The sequence below is a fragment of the Cervus elaphus genome, chromosome 19 (genome assembly GCF_910594005.1).
Source record: "Cervus elaphus chromosome 19, mCerEla1.1, whole genome shotgun sequence".
NCBI classification, from domain to species: Eukaryota; Metazoa; Chordata; class Mammalia; order Artiodactyla; family Cervidae; genus Cervus; species Cervus elaphus.
This window is the reverse complement of record NC_057833.1, coordinates 23,304,325-23,310,035: the sequence shown is the minus strand read 5'-3', so window position 1 is coordinate 23,310,035 and position 5,711 is coordinate 23,304,325. Positions and strand designations below refer to the sequence as shown.

Here is a 5,711-nt window from a genome sequence, read left to right as displayed (position 1 = left end):
AGAAGGGGCAGAAGGAAGGCATAATGAGTAAAAGGTGTCAACTGTATAATAATGGCTAGAAACTGAACAAAGGAAGCAGCCTGGTTAACTGTTCCTCTGCCATTTATGCCTAAAAATAGTTAATCAAACAGTGTAATTCAGTTAGGGCACAAATGCATATCATACTGGCAAGGTATCAAAAGCCCACATTGAAAGCAAAGCTTTCAAAGGAATGGCTTGCAGCGGGGAGCATGTTGTGGTATACGGAATTAGAAATATAATGTGTACACATGAAACTTATAGGATGTTATAAAGCAATAAAGAATAAAATAAATACATCAATAAAAATAAATATAAAAAAACATAAAACAAATCTTTTCTGACCCGCCCCTTAAAAAAAAAATTAAATGCCCTGGGAGTTTGGGGGTTTTGTCTGGTTGGTTGGTCACTGAAGTCTGGGTCTGGCACGGTGCCTGGCACGCATAAAGGTGCTCAGTAAATATCAGTTGGATGCTTCTAAACAAGTGCATATGTGTGCATGCTAAGTAGCTTCAGTCGTCTCAGACCCTCTGTGACCCTACGGACCATAGCCCGCCAAGCTCCTCTGTCCATGGAATTCTCCAGGCAAGAATACTGGAGTGGGTTGCCATGCCCTCCTTCAGGGGATTTTCCCAATCCAGGGATCAAACCCAAGTCTCATGTCGCCTGAACTGGCAGGCGTATTCTTTACCACCAGTTTCCTGGTGGTACTACTGGGAAGCCCCTACTTCCCAGGTGAATTGAAGGATCCTTCCAAAAAGGAGATTGAATTTGCAAGCCTCCAGGTTTCACTGGGATGCTGTCCTACTCTGTTTAGGCTGCTATGACAGAATACCATAGACAGCAGAAACTTCTTTCTTACAGTTCTGGAGATGGGAAATCCAAGATGAAGGCACCAGCTGCTTAGAGTCCTCCTCCTGGTTCATAGACAGCAGTCTTCTCACTGTGTCCTCTCATGGTGGAAGGAACAAAAAGGAGCTCTCTGGGATCTCTTTTATAAAGGCACCAATCCCATTAATGAGGGCTCCATCCTCACGACTTAATCACCTCCCAAAGACACCAGTTCCAAACATCATCACACTGAAGATTAGGTTTCCCCGTATGAATGGTAGGACACAATACACAGTCTCTAGCAGATGGGGCTCTGAAAACACAGCACAGAAGAAATCAAGTGGGGATTATAGCTGGTCTAGGAAGAGGGCAGAAGGCAATGGCACCCCACTCCAGTATTCTTGCCTGGAAAATCCCATGGACGGAGGAGCCTGGTAGGCTGCAGTCCATGGGGTCGCTAAGAATCGGACACGACTGAGTGACTTCACTTTCATTTTTCACTTTCATGCATTGGAGAAGGAAATGGCAACCCACTCCAGTATTCTTGCCTGGAGAATCCCAGGGATGGGGGAGCCTGGTGGGCTGCCATCTATGGGGTCGCACAGAGTCGGACACAACTGAAGTGACTTAGCAGCAGCAGCAGCAGCAGGAAGAGGGCAAGAGGCAGAGTGAAGGCCTATTGTGGTCTGTGCCGCCATCTGCGACCCCATGGACTGTAGTCCACCAGGCTCCTCTATCTATGGGATTTTCCCAGCAAGGATACAGGAGTGGGATGCCATTTCCTCCTCCAGGGCATCTTCCAGACCAGGGACCAAATCTTCTCCCGCAGCTCCTGCATGCCAGGCAGATTCTGTACCTGCTGAGCTACTGAGGAAGCATCAATACTATACCATTTCCATTTTTTTAAATGGCTAGAAGAGAAGCTTATGTCTCAATCACACCAATAGTTTTTACTGTTTGTTTCTTACATAAATAAAGATTCTATTTTATGAAACGATCCTGGATGAGAACATTCTTGGACACCAAGTTCCCAGGGAGGCATTCGACCAGGGAAATTAAGGGCACTGGTTGGAATCTTGGCTCTGTTACTTACTAGGTATACAGGCTTGGGCAACTTATTTAACCTTTGTGATAAGTAACTGTGTTTAGAAACTCAAATTCTATTTCCTGTCAGTAAAATGGTATTAAGAATAGTAATTATTTCATAATAGCCATGGAGAATGCATTGCTACATGTAAAATGCTTGCAGTATTGCCTAATACATAGTAAGTACTCAATATGTATTAGCTTTTACACCAAAAATAGTTAATCAGTTGATTGTAAACCTGTTTGAAATTAACACAGTCTTAACCTTCATCTTACAAAGCTGTGAAATTCAAAACATGTCATAGTCTAACAGCAGATGAGCAAGAATTTGAAAGGAAAGCCAATGGCATCTCTTCCCTGACTACAGGATAATCCCTTTTTTATCAGCTATTTCTAGCCACTCTCCTCTTTCTACCATTAAGATTTGAAAACTAAATTCAATTCCTTTTTAATCCACTGACAATATTTTTGCAGGAATTAGCTTGGCCACTAGAGGGCTCGCACAGTCTCTCATTAATGCTACGGAAAATGATTCAATAAAAATAACCAATTCAAAAAAAAAAAAAATTACCAATTCAAAGAATGAACATCAAAAAATGCCAATAACACAACTGACAAATCTCTTTTCAAAAGTAATGCAGCAATATATAGCAAATAGAATAAAATATGTATATTCTTTGATCAGCTTCTAACAGTCTATCTAAAAAAAAGTATTATGTGGCAGCCTAGATGGGAGGGGAGTTTGGGGGAGAGAGGACACAGGTATGTGTATGGCTGACTCCCTTAGTGTTCACCTGAAACTGTCACAACATTGTTAACTGGCTACACCCCAACACAAAATAAAAAAGTTTTAAAAAATTATTATCAAAGTGTTCAATTAACTTTTTCAATTTACATTTCAATTAGGTGTTCAACTAAGAAGTAGATGATATCTTATCACACTTTAATTTCAAAGTGCAAACTGCTAACTTAATTTCAAAATATCTGTGCAGTTGGAGACTGATCTTTAAATATATATAAATATATTTGGAAAATTACACTGAAATGTTAACAAGCAGTTCCTTGGAGCAGTGATATTGATGGGTTTTTCTCTTTTGTGCCTCAGCATTTTCCAACTTTCCGTAATGAACATGAGTTGATTTTATAATGAGAAAAAAATGTTTAATTTTTAAATTTAAAATATTTGGGGGGAGTTCTCTGGTGGTCCAGTGGTTAGGACTCCATGCTTCCACTGCAGAGGGCAAGGGTTTGATCCTTGGTCTAGGAACTAAGATCCCACAAGCCATGTGGCACAGCCAATAAATAAATTAATTAAAGATTTTCACATTTTAAAAATACTCATTATTTTAAGGGTCTATAAAGAATACTCATGTCCCTGTACACTATGTGATGATCATGTTACTACCTCACTGGCAGTCCTCTTTGGAATATAATTCAAGCCCTTGAGGATACAGGATACAGGCCTTTTATGACACAACCCCCTCAATACCTCTTCCCTCCACTGTATAGCCCCCTACCCCACGTAACGTCCACACCAGTCATAATAAACCCCTTGGTAGTTCCTCGTAGGGAAACATCACAGTCTCATCCCTTATGCTTTATACCTGCCCTTCGTCCTGCAAGAAGTGACCTCTCCACCCAGCTAATTTTCAGTCACCCAAAATTAGCATAAGAACCTCCTGTGACATGACTATCCTACCTCTTCTGATGAAGTTCTGAACAGTTCCCATAATACCTTGTGCATGTTTTCAACAAAACTTAAATTATCCATATTTTACCATCTGGTTTCTAATTTAACTGTGTGAGTTGTTTCTCAGAAAGTATAATATTGCATTCATTACTGAATTTTTTGCTTTCCTGGTGGCTCAGACAGTAAAGAATCTGCCTGCAATGCAGGAGACCTATGTTCAATCCCTGGATCAGGAAGATCTCCTGGAGAAGGGAATGGCAACCCACTCCAGTATTCTTGCCTGGAGAATTCCATGGAGAGAGGAGCCTGGTGGGCTACAGTCCATGGGGTCACAGAGTTGGACACGACTGAGCAACTAACAATTTCTTTCACTTTCATAATATGGCATTCATTACTAGCCTCCAACCTATCCTCACATAGTTCCTTCTCCCTAGAAAGCTTTCCAACACAGCCACAGCTCTCTCTCCAGCTCACTTCTAAGTTCTGTCCAGGTATCATTTGGAATTGGAACGTTCCTCACCCCAGGTTGAGTGAAGTTTACTCCTCATGTTTCCCTAGCCCTCTGTATAGGACTGAGTCATTCTGCTATGCAGCTGTCTGGGAGTTCCTCAAAGGCCAAAGCTATGCCTGACTCATTCTAGGAAGTCCAATATCTAGCAGAGTATCAGTGTCAGGCCAGGCAAACAGTAATCATTTTTATCTAAGTTAAACACCTTCTCTTAAAGCTTTCCAAACCAAAGTTCTAGTTTGAATGTCTAAAATGCTGCGGCCTCAACCCAAATCACTTTGGAGGAAAGTTCTGGTCCTAGCCTGTGGTAAGCAACCTCCAAGATGATGTCCAGTGATCCCCACCTCTAGGATTCACATTCTTGTGTAGTTCGCCCCACATTGTTCCAGGGTGAGTCTGTACGAACAGCACATGACAGAAGTGATGGTGTATCACTTGCAAGATCAGGCTATAAAAAGACTGTGGCTAAATAGATGAGTGGTAAGAAAAACGATCAACTAGGAAACTCCAAGCTCTCATTCTCCCACAAAAAGATCCAAAGAGAGAGAAAGAAAAGTCAAGTTGCTAAGTCGTGTCCGACTCTTTGCAACCCCATGGACTGTAGCCTACCAGGCTCCTCAGTCCATGGACTTTTCCAGGCAAGAGTACTGGAGAGGGTTGCCATTTCCTTCTCCAGGGGATCTTCCCGACCCAGGGATTGAACCTGGGTCTTCTGCATTACAGGCAGACGCTTTACCATCTGAGCCACCAGGGAAGCCCCGAGAGAGAAAGAGAGAGACAAGAAAATGTCAGGACCAACTTTGTTGTTGCTCCGGAAAACAGTCAAATGCTTATAGCAACCAAGCAAACATCCAATCAAGAAAAGCCATCTTCAAAATGATAGGAAAGTTTGGGACATTTTTATTCATGCTTTCACCTTCCTAGGGCTTCCCTGATGGCTCAGATCAGAGAAAAAGTCCGCCTGCAATGCAGGAGACCCACGTTCAACCCTGAGTCTGGAAGATCCCCCGGAGAAGGGCATGGCAACCCACTCCAGTATTCTTGCCTGGAAAATCCCATGGACTGAGGAACCTGGTGGGCTACAGTCCATGGGGTCACAGAGTCAGACACGACTGAGCAACTTACACTTTTTTTCACCTTTCTATCCCGGCGCAGCAGCAGCCCTGTTGCCAGTTCTTCTCTTTTAACAAGGGAGCAAAGCAGACCTTATTTGAAAACCATCATGTACATCTGATCTGACCTCTCTGGGGAATCCTTGTACTACCAACACAAGACTTTCATCTTCAATTTGCCTAACTTGGAACTTAGATGGAAAAAGCAGTGGGTACTGCTTGTAAAAGATGCAAGGTGAACTATAGACTCAGATGCCTGGGACAAAATATTACAGGTGTAAAAAACCAACAGACTAAGAATGGGAGGGTACTAGGATGAGACTCTCTGGGAAATTAGAACATTCAAAAACAGCTGTCTATAAGATGTGGAATTTAGAAAGCCCAAACAAGATGCATACCCGGAAAAGACTTAAGAGTCCCTAAGTTTTCACTTTGGACTGATTCCTAGGATCAGAGCAAGCCTACC

General features: G+C 42.4%; 1 non-coding gene across 1 annotated transcript; it reads right to left on the bottom strand.

Annotated features, from left to right (window-relative positions):
* Window positions 1-4,815: 4,815 nt before the first annotated feature.
* Window positions 4,816-4,887, bottom strand: TRNAY-GUA. Its single transcript has one exon. It is a non-coding gene; the product is annotated as a tRNA-Tyr (tRNA).
* Between the last annotated feature and the right edge of the window lie 824 nt (window positions 4,888-5,711).